Source organism: Saccostrea cucullata, unplaced genomic scaffold (genome assembly GCF_032062105.1).
Source record: "Saccostrea cucullata isolate Sc308-1 unplaced genomic scaffold, CSIRO_AGI_Scuc_v1 ctg9287, whole genome shotgun sequence".
NCBI classification, from domain to species: Eukaryota; Metazoa; Mollusca; class Bivalvia; order Ostreida; family Ostreidae; genus Saccostrea; species Saccostrea cuccullata.
The window spans coordinates 2758-15895 of NW_026925590.1; the positions used below are offsets into that span (position 1 = coordinate 2758).

Consider the following 13138-nt stretch of genomic DNA (forward strand, 5'->3'; position numbering starts at 1 on the left):
GTTCGATTAGTGAACGGGGTATTTGAGGTAGGCTTGTATGAATTTTTCTCATATTGTAGTAGACGATCTCAGCATATGATAAATAAAAAAAGACGGAACTCTCCATAACACAGTATGCAGAAAATGATGATTGCTTTTTAAATTATTTTCCCTTAATTGATATCCTAAACCTCTATGACAGATGTGTATAACAATTCAGGTAAGGTTCCAGAAAGCTGAGAATAGTATATTGTATGAAGTATTTCTCATTTAAATATGTATTTATTAATATTGAAAATTATATGAAAAATTCCAGAATATGGACCATGAAGACAAAAAGGCTTCTGAAGCCAACGCCCAAGTCTTCTCTGGCGGTCTTAATAAACAACAAGTTATCGATTACTACAACAAATGGGGAGATTACGAAACGGTAACTATACATTAACAAATATCTTTAGAAATAAATTTCATTTGTCCACAGTTAAGAGGAAAAAGGTTTGTAAATTTTCATTTCTTACATGTATAAGGCAGACTAAGGTAATTAATATATTAAATTTACAAGAAAATTGAGACATTTGATTCTAATAATGGTTAATTGAATTAGTTTCTGAAATTTAATATCTTAAGATGGCTCATTACATCCACAGTTTATTTTAGATTTCATTACAACACCACTTATAATGTAGATGTCAAATATCCAGAACGAGGTATTGATATCATAATTTTTTTAGAGAATTTTTTAGCTTTTGTCTAATTTAAGTGAAAGGTTTTATTTCAAGTTTATTAATACCAGAATTTCAGAACTTAGTTTCAGTGTCAAATGATGGGCATCTTATTAAGACATGTACACACAGTGAAAATACCTCATAATACCTAATATTAAATTTATTAGAAAAAATAATTTTCTACTAAAAAACAATTAGTGTCATTATCTTTTTAATCTGTGCACAAAACATTAAGAAACTGAGTTCTGAAGAGATAAGGAATGTATTTCAATGAATTACATGTGACAAATTGAATGAAGAATGTTTAAACGAAATAAAAATTCCAATTTAAACTAGTGCTAATTGTAACGGGGACCGTTACAGATGTTCCCCAAACGCTCCCCATGTCCTTATCGTGCCTTATTCCTCTAAGACCTTTTATACATATGCTAAGTATCAGGATTTCATTTAAGAATATAAAAGTTACAATGATATCAACTATCAACGATATATTGTTTAACGTTTTGCATGCGCGCACACGTACATGTACATGCATATGCAAAATGATTATGGCATGTTGATTAAGCGATTAACACATCTTTCTATCCCGCGAATCAAAGAAAAAAAATACATATATAAATTTACCATTTTTCAAGCATATGTCATATTTTTAATATATCGATTCACATTTTATTTCTCTACTTATTTTAACCTCGGGCTCAAAGTTGCTTTTATTCCGACGACAAGGCAGGGTTAAAGTCGGCTAAGGGTAACACGCCAATACCTAACCAATCAAAATGAACTTATTCAATAGTAGTTCCATACATGGAAAAGGGATTTCCCTTTCTGTTCAGAATTTTTTTTAATATTTCCCCTCAGGCCATTTTGACAACTCTGATACCTGTGCCTGGTAAATTTTATATACTTTGTAAATAAATATATAAAGGTTTTTTGACCGGAACTATTCATTTTTTCCAATGCATAGGGGGCTACTCTCTGGGTTTTACAAGAGATGTTTAAAAAGACATTCGTGTCAGCTAATGTGACCAATATTGTTTAACACCTTCTTATTAATATTTTTTTCATGAATGCAAATATCTGATTATTTTACGAAAAAGCGTACATGTATATTGATATTTAATATACCGAAAATCGCTATTTCTGGGGATTGCGTAATTCTAAAAAAAATTCAAATAAATTTCAAAGGTAAATTAAACAAAGGATGCTTGGTATTAAAATATTATTTCAAATCAGTAGAATCGAATGCTATTAACGACATCTGAATAAATAGGCTATAAAAGGCTTATATGCCAACTTTGCTCATCTGCACTTTAATTTTAAACACGACAGGATTTGTAATTTTTTCTGTATAAATTAATAATTTCTATATACTTTGGAAACTCAAATGAAATATTTTAATACACTTTTCTCGAGCTCTTTTCTGCAGTTTTCCTGAAATTTTATGTGGGTCCGAGGTGTTATTTGAGTTTAACAGTGATTCTCTACGTTGTCATTAATTTGATTTGTTTGTGTGTGTGGGGGGGGGGGGGGGGGTGGGGGGGATTTTTATTCTTAACCTATTTAACGTTGGAGTTGAATCTTGTATCTTATTCCAAGAACTTAAGATTGATTGTGACATTTGGATGAAAGGTCAAGGTCATTAAAAACCACCACCTCTTTAACTTCTAACATGTCAGCCGAAATAACCTCTGAAAGGTGTTTCTAGATACATGTACATGTACTTCATGTTTCTTTTTACCCTTGGGTCAAGGACAAAGGTTAAGGTCGATTTCAAGTTCATAGGTCAAGGTGATTTTGGTAAATAGCTAATATCAACATTTTATCCAGGTTACCAGTGACCTTGACCTAAGTTTCAAGGTCAAGGGTAAAAAGATCTGCATGCTTCAGTATGTTACATGTCTTGACATTTAGAAGTTCTTAATTCTGCATGAACATCAAACATTCGAGTATACTGTCTTTTAATACATTGTGTGCGGTCGCATGTGCATGCACGTCCATGCATTTACTTTTGATAGTAGTAAAATGTAGGCAATCATTATATCTATTCATATTTGAAATTTCACCCTGTATTATTGAGAACCAAGGAAGTTGTAGGCATTTAAAGTTTTAGCCAATCAGATTGCAGCACACGTGCATGTGCGTGCGTTCATGATTATTCTTATATATCATGCTGTAGACCTTCATAATGTAAGACTATGTTCAAAATTTCAAAGGATTTTGTCAGAAAACAAAATAGATATTTAGAATTTTAGTTTCAGCCAATTTTGACCACGTCATCATGTCTATACTACTATTATATCCTTATATTATGAGTTTCAAAGCATTTCATCCAATATTTAAAAAGTTACTGCTAAATCTATTATATTGGTCATTTCACGTGTTACACGTGCGCGCACATGCACGCACGTGCGCGCAAAATGACCTTCGTTCCGCACATCTATATAACATACCTAGTGACCCTAAAAAGGTTTCACCTAGATCGGATGAGTAGTTTACGAGAACACTCGCGGACAAAAAAGTACCGGAGAACAAAGAAAAAATTCAGAAAAAGTAAAAAAAATATGTCCCCAAACTTCGTTTGGGGAACATAAAAATATTTGGCATAAAAAGTCCGCTTTCAAGAGTTATCTTTCCTAATTAGCCAAGACTCAAAACATTAAGGAACGTTTGAACATTACATCTAAAATTCAGAACAAAGCTTTAAATTGCCATAGTATGGATTTATATCAATAAAGCAAATATATAAACTAGTGCTAATTGTAACGGGGACCGTTACAGATGTTCCCCAAACACTCCCCAACTCCCTTTTGGTGCCATATTCCCTGTAAGCTTCATTTATGAACACAAACTCTATGCATTTGAAATTTTAACAATGTTTACCCAGAAATGTACCATGCTCATTCAAATTTTAGCATTGCATGTGTGCGCATGTGAAGGCATATACGTAATGACCATATCATCTTGTCTACACAATCTATATATTTTAATATACTAAATATTATAGTATTTAATCCAAAAGTATTAAAAAATTCGCTCATTCAAGTGTATTTTTGATTTTACCCATTTCACGTGCACGCACGTGCATACATGAGCATGGTGACCATACCTTCTTGTAGAAGTTCATTAAATCTATCTATGTTCTAAATCCCATCCCGTTTGGTTGAAAACCAAGGGAGTTAAAACTGTTTAAAGTTTCAGCCAATCAGATTGCAGCATACGCACACGCACATTTTTGCATGTGCATGGAGACCATACCTTCTTGTAGATGTCCATTATATATATCTATGTTCCAAATCCCATCCTGTTTGGTTGAAAACCAAGGAAGTTATAACTGTTTAAAGTTTCAGCCAATCAGATTGCAGCTCACGTACACGCACGTGTATGCATGTGCATGGTGACCATACCAAAAATTGAAAAATTGTAGAAGTCCATTTAATATATTTATGTTCCAAATCCCATCCTGTTTGGTTGAAAACCAAAGGAGTTATAGCTTTTTAAAGTTTCAGCCAATCAGATTCTAGCTCACGTACACGAACGTGTATGTATGTGAATAATGACCATACCTTTTTTTAAAAGTCCATTTTATATATCTATGTTCCAAATCCCATCCTGTTTGGTTGAAAATCAAAGGAGTTATAGCCATTTTTGGTTTCAGCCAATCAGATTGCAGCGCACGTGCATGCACGTGTATGCATGTGCATGGTGACCATACCTTCTTGTAGAAGTGTAATATATTTATCTATGTTCCAAATCCCATCCTGTTTGGTTGAAAACCAAGGGACTTATAGCTATTTAAAGTTTCAGCCAATCAGATTGCAGCGCACGTGCATGCACGTGTTTTCATGATAATTGCTTTATAACATGTTGTAGCATATCCTAATGGAGGGCTATATTCAAACTTTCAAAGGATTTCGTCAAAAAACAAGAAAGATATTGAGACTTTAGTTTCAGCCAATCAGAGCAAAGCGCACGTGCATGCGCGTGAGATCTTGGTATTTTGACCATGTTGTCTTGTCTATACTACTAATATATCCTTACATTTAAAAAATGAGTTTCAAAGCATTTCATCAAAAAATAGAAAAGTTACGGCAGTATACATTATATTGGCCATTTAACGTGTTGCACGTGCGTGCTCTTGCAAGCACGTGCGCGCAAAATGACCTTCGTTGGGCAACTCTACATAACATGCCTACTGACCCTAAAAAGGTTTCACCTAAGTCGGATGTATAGTTTACAAGATCACTCGCGGACAAAATTTTCCCAGGAAGAAAAATAATAATAACTAGAAACGATCTCGTTGCGAGCAACGAGAGGTCTTCCGTCCGATTCAGGAAAAAAAAATCTCGTAAAATCGAGCTGAAAAGTGATTCAAAATTTTGGTCGCAAAGAGGATTGAACCCATGTTGCCTTTTTCTGTTTTATCCCCAACGCGCAAACCATTAAGCTTTTGGGAGTACTGCTCTAAATATACTTGTGTGTATACTTTTGCAACAGTACACCTGTCTAAGAATCATAAAAGGCGGGTCACTATTGATAATTTGCGCCAAATGCCACGAGTAAATATTCGCGCATTTTCTTTGAACTTATCTATTAAATAGGTGTGATAGCTTCAATGAAATAAAATAAATAAAACGTTCTTATCGCCTTTATTTTATTTCGACGTTTAAAAAGTCTTTGTACACATTACATATATCGTATCTAGCCCAGTTACACTAAAGTAGTGAAACGGAAATTAAATGTTAAGATTGACACTGAATTGCAACGAACTACTACGTGAAAGTCCAAAAAGTTTTTTTACTTTTCATGCATTCGTATGTCAGAATGGTTTAATCAAACGCTCAGCTGCCTCTATAAACCCCAATTGCGAAATGGCGGAATTGACAAAGACAGCCGCCATCTGGGGCCCGCTTCAGATTTTCAAATATTAATATCTAGAATTCAGATAAGCCAATTTTCAAACAACTTATATAGTAAGCATCAAATTGTTAAGATGAATACTTTTGCTCAGTAATGTATAACAAAATATTGATCATTAGAGGGTTATAGATAAAAGACTTTTGGCCCCTCTTAGCCCCTAATTTGAAGGGTCAGCCCTGTTTTTTTGACATCAAATGAAAGGTCTTGCGATGTTGCACATTTTGTCTTCAATATGTTTTAACAAATTATGAACAGGTGTGAAGATATGAGACAAAATGCGTCAAATTTTGTGAGATATTTCTGAGACATATTTTCGGCCCTACCGAACTCCGATGCCTTTTGCGCTAGAAAGATTTTGAGACCTAATTACAACTCATCAAACCTTCCTCTATTTTCCCTGAAAATCTCAAGTCCATATCTTAAGTCGTTTCGGAGGAGTTTCCCGGACAAGCCGACCCTCTGAAAATCAGAAAATCGTCCATATCTCACGACCGGAAGTGAGATAATCAAAAAAGAAAAAAACCTATCAAGATCAATTGAATATCTTTCAGATCTGAAAGTTTGGTAGAAATCGGACTAGCCATCTCGGAGAAATCGCTTGCACAAAATCGGTTGGAAGAATAATAATAATAATAGGGAAAAAGAAACCGAAGAATAACAAGAAGGTCTTCCGTTGGAGACGGAAGACCTTAATAATAAGAAACAGAGTAAAAACAATATGTTCCCCAACTTCGTTTGGGGAACATAATTAACACAAACACAGTAAATAGTGCAATTAAGTAAATAGCTTTTTTAATTTCAATAAGGTTGTAGATTTTAACTCGAATTTCCTCCATACAAACTTGTCATTGATATAGCATACATCGCTATGAAATTGCACAGTCTTGTTTGGCGAAGATTTGGCTGTTGTTTTCTGTTGTTTCTGCTTAAAAGCAATCCTTCTTGGTCTATGCATAGATCTAATGAATCGTTACTTTGTTTTCACTGTTTATAACACCGTATGTTTTATCTATTTTTATAGCGTTTTAAAGGTCAGGGGCCTTTTTCACAAACGTTTCCTAAGATATATCGTAAGACATAACTTTAGATATGCCTAAGTTATAACTTAGAAAGTTCCTAAGATTTGTCACAGCTGTTTCACGAAACAATCTTATCTTAAATTTTTCCTAAGTCATTTCTAAAGTTGTGCCTTACTAATGACAGGTAATTCATCTCCTCCTCTAACTACAAGGATCAATGATATAACTTCTCCGCTCTACAACTCTCAGTATGTCAGTATGAATTATATTTTAGCTTCAAAAAGGGAGGGGCGAGGGGATTGCGGATTACCCCCACTTTCAAAGGACTTGGACAGAAGTATGTTTTAACTTTGCAAAGCATGCTGCTAGAACTAAGCATTCACATTGTGAGACACAAGCTTTCATGCCCTCTTCCCTTCCGGGCACACGATTTTTGTATTTTTAAACATTTGTTCAAAGTGTTATACGTTTATTTATTTTGCTTTTTATAGGGTATCTACTTTTAATTGAAATTCAAAAATGATTGCTTCCTAGCACATGTGAGGGCATTTTAAAATGACTATCCCATGTTAGTTGTTCGTGCCGTGTAAAGCTTTAATTCTCATATATATAAAATAAGAATGCCATGCCAGAAAAAACCTCAAATTCGCGACCACAGATATGGAACTACTAAAAGAAGTTAAAAAAAGGAAATCTATTTAAATCTCATGCATAGCTATACATTTTATTAAACAGAGAGGAAAACTGGTTATAATCTCATGGCCGTAGGAACTGGAGGAGCACGGGAGGGAGGTTATAATAATTTTACCGATGTATAGAATACCATAGACAACAAAACTGCGTTATGCTTGTGTCCCCTCAATAATAACACCCTAGAGGAGATTAGATGCAACCATTCTTGGGAGAAACATCAACAATATATATCGTTAGCTTGGTTGGGGGTTCGTCAAGAATCATGTACAAGTACTTATAAAAAGCGAACAAGAGTTTCCGTTTATTTTTAATATAATATTTTTAAATTCTAATCTAATATCAAATAAAATACTAGTAATAATATATAGATATACATGTGCATGTAGATAAAAGCATAATGTATACATGCATGTATGATTCATAATGTATCAAATCGTGTGCTTTTTTATGTTTTGCGTGCTCCTCAAATGATGGGGAATTATTCCAGCATGTGTACCGTCTATTTCGCCAGCTCCAGTTTTGTGAACGGAAATTTTGATAAACCTTGGACTAATTTTGACACATGTTTGCTAATTATTGAAATCCTAATAATTCCATGCAAAGGAAAGCAGTTTTATCCTGTAGAAAACACAATCATTCATATACTAGTAGTCCATTGGAATTTCTCTTACCAAAGACATCCTTTCTCTCCATAAAAAGTCTTGGATATGCAGCCGCAATATTTAGTTTCTTCCTAAGTCATCGATTTACCCTAAAGTTACGACATAACTTAGGAATATCCTAAGATAAGACGAGGTTAGTGAAACGGATAAGTAATGAACTTAGGAAAAAGTTCTTTCCAAAGATAGAACTTAGTCCTAAGTAGGCATTGTGAAACGGGCCCCAGGATCATATTATAGAGGTACCTGTAACAATTTGTTCCCAGAGGAAAACTGTCGAAACAATGGAGGTTTATTTTTTAATGTAGTACGTCATCAAAAAGTGTTGTAATAAACCTTCTTAAATAACTTTTTAAATTCATGTAAGAAAAAAGATGTTGTTCCTTAAAACAGATTATATCAAGGGTCTTTATCGTTTCAGCACCTGCAGCCTGGTAGATACTAAGGGCCACTATACGCTGCTGAAGCAGCTGACCGAAGCTTTCCAAGCAACAAAGATACAGTTCAAATTCTGGACGTGGCAGCAGGTACGGGGGAAGTAGCTGAAGAGGTAACATAACGTCTGCTAATAACGGGGCGCAATAATTACCCGTAAAAATTCCAACAGATTATTGGATGCATACAAATCGTTATTCGGAAATTCACACATCTTTTAAATCTCAATATTGGAGTACTAGTGTGTACAGTCGAAATGGTTTTTTTCTTCAAAATTCCAGATGGCAATGACCAAGGTATATTTATTGATTACTTCCATTTTTATTAAAAAGGAAGCTGTTTAAAAACTCTGGGAAGTGTTGAAAATATTTTGATACCATTGATTTTGACTGATGTTGAAAAGGGTATTGCGTTAAGTTCAAAATTTGAAGCCTTTCATCCATATAAGGCGACGTTTCTGAATGAGTGAAACTTTCTCAAATAGGACGTAAAACTTCTTATAAACAATCAATCAAATTTATAGTTGTTTTCTTCCAGTGAGTAAATAATCTTTGGTTATGGTGAGCATTTTTCTCGTTTAAAATAGCTCAAATTGTTTGTCCATTACAAAATTTTGTCTAGATTGTAAATGCAATAGGACAAGCGAAAGATTTGAGTGTACAAATTGATTTATTTATTCTTCCACACCTATTTAGCTATCGTTAAACAATACTAAGTTTAAGTATTCGGTCAGGAGATATCTCTATATTAAAAAAAAATGCCCCTTCTTTAAATTTACAGTTGGTCAAGAAAGGTTTCAAACAACTTGACGCTTTGGATCCCAGTGAAAACATGTTACGTAATGCACGGGCAAAAAACATCTACCAGAAGTTTTACTGCGAGTTTCTGTCTAAAGAGCCTTCTCCAAACATCAGTAACGGTAAAAAACATAAACCCAAACATCAGTAACGGTAAAATACATAAACCCAAACATCAGTAACGGTAAAATACATAAACCTTAACATAAGTAACGGTAAAATACATAAACCCAAACATCAGTAACGGTAAAATACATAAACCTTAACATAAGTAACGGTAAAATACATAAACCCAAACATAAGTAACGGTAAAATACATAAACCCAAACATCAGTAACAGTAAAAAACATAAACCCAAACATAAGTAACGGTAAAATACATAAACCCAAACATCAGTAACGGTAAAATACATAAACCCAAACATTAGTAACGGTAAAATACATAAACCAAACATCAGTAACGGTAAAATACATAAACCCGAACATCAGTAACGGTAAAATACATTAACCCAAACATCAGTAACGGTAAAATACATAAACCCAAACATCAGTAAAGGTAAAATACATAAACCCGAACATCAGTAACGGTAAAATACATAAACCCAAACATCAGTAAAGGTAAAATACATAAACCCGAACATCAGTAACGGTAAAATACATAAACCCAAACATTAGTAAAGGTAAAATACATAAACCCAAACATCAGTAAAGGTAAAATACATAAACCCAAACATCAGTAACGGTAAAATACATAAACCCAAACATCAGTAAAGGTAAAATACATAAACCCAAACATCAGTAACGGTAAAATACATAAACCCAAACATCAGTAACGGTAAAATACATAAACCCAAACATCAGTAAAGGTAAAATACATAAACCCGAACATCAGTAACGGTAAAATACATAAACCTTAACATAAGTAACGGTAAAATACATAAACCCGAACATCAGTAACGGTAAAATACATAAACCCAAACATCAGTAACGGTAAAATACATAAACCCAAACATCAGTAAAGGTAAAATACATAAACCCGAACATCAGTAACGGTAAAATACATAAACCTTAACATAAGTAACGGTAAAATACATAAACCCAAACATCAGTAAAGGTAAAATACATAAACCCAAACATCAGTAACGGTAAAATACATAAACCCAAACATCAGTAACGGTAAAATACATAAACCAAACATCAGTAACGGTAAAATACATAAACCCAAACATCAGTAAAGGTAAAATACATAAACCCAAACATCAGTAACGGTAAAATACATAAACCCGAGCATCAGTAACGGTAAAATACATTAACCCAAACATCAGTAACGGTAAAATACATAAACCTTAACATAAGTAACGGTAAAATACATAAACCCAACATCAGTAACGGTAAAATACATAAACTCGAACATCAGTAACGGTAAAATACATTAACCCAAACATCAGCAACGGTAAAATACATAAACCTTAACATAAGTAACGGTAAAATACATAAACCGAAACATCAGTAACGGTAAAATACATAAACCTTAACATCAGTAACGGTAAAATACATAAACCTTAACATAAGTAACGGTAAAATACATAAACCTTAACATAAGTAGAGGTAAAATACAGAAACCCAAACATCAGTAACGGTAAAATACATAAACCCAAACATCAGTAACGGTAAAATACATAAACCCAAACATCAGTAACGGTAAAATACAGAAACCCAAACATCAGTAACGGTAAAATACATAAACCCAAACATCAGTAAAGGTAAAATACATAAACCCAAACATCAGTTAAGGTAAAATACATCAACACGAACATCCCAAAAGACTGTCTAAAATGTAAATGTAAATCTTATAGAAATGACATCGTTAAAAATGTAACTGTCTTTAATTTTTAGATGCATACTCATGTGTTGTTATTTCGGGAGGGTTCGGAAGTGGTCATATACCTTCAGGTGCACTGGTGGAACTGATCAGAATCACAAAACCAGGTATACACAGATATAAATGAAAATTCCAAAAAATTACAGCAACTTTTATACACTGTTAATAGGTTTAAAAAATACATAATGATTGAAGAAGATAAACATCTTGTAAAGTTCCTAATTCGATCCAAAATATGAAACATACTGGTTGATGTAGGTTTACTAATAACGAGTGCCAATATTCACTAATATAAGTTCAATAACTCTGTTATTATATAGCTAAAACATTTCCACATACCTTGTAATAATTATTATTATTCACATTTGCAAATGTTTTCTCTTATTTAACACTATTTGAACAAGGCGTTTTTACATCTCCGTAGAACAAGTTCGTCATTTGACCCTCAGTTGATTTTTTAGTCATAATCGATCTACGTAGTTTTATAGTGACGCCATAAGCAATCCACATTATAAACACATTCAATATCTACAGTAAAGTTTTGAAAAAAAAGTTAAGTGTTTCAAAGTTTAGTTAAGTACGTTAGTATTTTTAATAAATAAATCACATATGTAAATATAAGTAATAAGGTATCATGTTTTGAGTTTTATTGGGATGTAAAACGGGTTTGCACATGATCAAATCTTCCAGAAAGCCCGATGAGATTTGATCACGTGACCAACCGTTTTTCATCCCATTTAAAACACAAAAAATGATACCTTATTTCTTAAGTAATCAAACAAATAAAGAAACAAAAAAAAAAACTCTCAAATTAATGATATTTTAGTATAGGTATTCAAATTAACGCCTGTCCTGTTAGCGTTCAATATCGCATCCTTCCGATCACCCTATCGAGCGATATGATTTGGTTATTTAGGCTTTAATGGGTGTAATATGTACTACATCTTAATACTCATTTCATTTTTGTGTGAAAAATAAACACATCCTACCTAGATACCACTTCCTTTCTTTAATTTAGCTCTAAGAATTTGACCAGACGACTTATTTTGTAAACAACGGGCCGTTCGATATTAAACGCTCGTGTTCGGAATGTTTCGGGCATACACATAATATACGTAATATAAAGTTAGCGTTCAAAAAAACGTCTAGATATTGAACGCTAAAATTTGGTAGTATTTTATTAAAGACTATTTCTTAGCTATATGATAACGTATTATACTCGGTTTAGAATTCATATTGAACATACAGGTGGAATGATAATTATCGTGATGAGGGAAGAATACTTAAATATAGAGGAGTACCGTGACAGCCTGGAACCTCTGATGGAGAAATATCAGAAGGACGGACTGTGGGGGTGTGTAGAGAGGTCTATTGTCCACAAGTATTTCTGTGACAAAACAGGGGTCATCTTCCGCTTCCAAGTCAGACACAGTTCTAATATAAGTGAAGACCAGCAACTGGAATAGGCCTTTTACAGATAGGCCTACTCCAATAAATAATATTTAAAAAATATAAAAGAATCAATTTATTTCTAATTTCTTTAAGCATTTCCTTTCTTGACTACCTCGTTTTATGAATATTTAGCAAATTATGTATTGTGTATTTTTTCTTTTGTGAACATATTAGAAAAAAATTATTTTCTTACAAACAAACATTAACCAAAAAGAATATTATTATCATTGAACAAACACGAACCAACATTGTGAAATCTGATGGAAACTCATGAAAAAAAAATACAGACGAAAGTTAACGTTAAATTCTAATATCATGTTTAGGTTTGAAATCCCTCCTTCAACATCCTTGTAAATATTTTGTTATTGATAAATGATTGTCATATTGATGTTTTACATGCCCCTTAAAAATTCGGCAGATTAAATTTTTAAAATATGTCCGTCCGTCTGTGCACGAAAATTATACATTTAAACAGTTGGTGTTAAGTAATCATTCCGTACAAGTGTAATTCCTGTGACAAAACCATGATTTACCCTTTGATTTTGGTCAAACTCAATTGATTATCTCATTAAACTATATGG

The 13138-nt window shown here is 33.1% G+C and overlaps 1 pseudogene; it reads left to right on the plus strand.

Moving 5' to 3' along the window:
* Nucleotides 1–298: 298 nt before the first annotated feature.
* Nucleotides 299–12571, plus strand: LOC134269295 (methyltransferase-like protein 27; annotated as a pseudogene).
* Nucleotides 12572–13138: the final 567 nt, after the last annotated feature.